Here is a 1,154-nt window from a genome sequence, read left to right on the forward strand (position 1 = left end):
TGAAAGTGCCTTGAGATGACATGTTGTGAATTGGCACTATATAAATAAACTGAATTGAATTGAAAATCTAACTATGTAGAGTAGGATTTTGCAGCACAGCTTCTGTGCTGCCCTGTTCAGGCAGGCCTCACTGTGTTTAAGACCTAAATCCAAGGATGACAGGGGAACAGAATGGAGTGCAGCTGTGAGGACAGAGCCAGACTGAACTAAGACAATGAGACCAATGATGATGCAGACGTTCGGGTTGCATCACTTGGACAGATTGTTGCTGTGTATTTTAGGCGCTGTGGGACCTGCCAACAGGATGCTGTATTTGGAAGCCAATGTGTTTTCAACAACAGGTTGTTAAACAGTTCGTCTGGATAGAAATCCTTCTCATTCATGTGGAGGGAAAATAAAACACCACTCCATCTAGTGTAAAGCCCTTTATTACCACTTGAAAAAATTAAAACAATTTCAAGATATTTTCTTCTGGAAACGTTCCAATATATATTTTCTTTCTGCTCTGCTTGCTTGACATGATCCAAGTTGACAATTGCACAAAGCAAATTTAAAAAGAGGGGTTCTGAGATGCTGAGTTATAGATCTGATTGGCCATGAAAGCTCATTTGAACCTTATTAAGACACTTTGGGACTCCAACCAGTCGTCATGGTTACCTGAAGACTGATGACTCTATCGGTGGCTGTTTCCTCTGAAGGCCAGATGTGTCTATCGATTACGTAATATCGTTCCTCAATGCCTGTTTTGAAGGACAGGTGCGGTCGGTGGGTCCTATGTTGCCTTGGGTTTCCTGTCATTCATTGTGAGTCCAAGCAAGGTGGCTGCTCCGTGCTCAGAGGAAAAAGGTACTTGGCGACGAACATAAAAATCTGAAGACATAAAAACCTGGATGATTCTTAACTTCCTGCTCCTGAATGCAGACAAAACAGAAGTTATAGTCTTTGGAGCAGAGTCTTTGAAAAAGAAGCTGATTAGCCAGTCACTTCATCTGGATGGGATTAAATTGATCTCAGATAATAAAGTAAAAAGTCTGTTTATCAGGACCTGTCATTTAAATCCCATGAAAGAAGTTTCTAGAATTTCCTTTTATTCATCTACGGAAAATTGCAAAAATTAGAAATATCCTGTCCAGGGGTGATACTGAGAAACTAGT

This window comes from Cyprinodon variegatus, unplaced genomic scaffold (assembly GCF_000732505.1).
Source record: "Cyprinodon variegatus isolate N-32 unplaced genomic scaffold, C_variegatus-1.0 Scaffold1017, whole genome shotgun sequence".
NCBI lineage: Eukaryota > Metazoa > Chordata > Actinopteri > Cyprinodontiformes > Cyprinodontidae > Cyprinodon > Cyprinodon variegatus.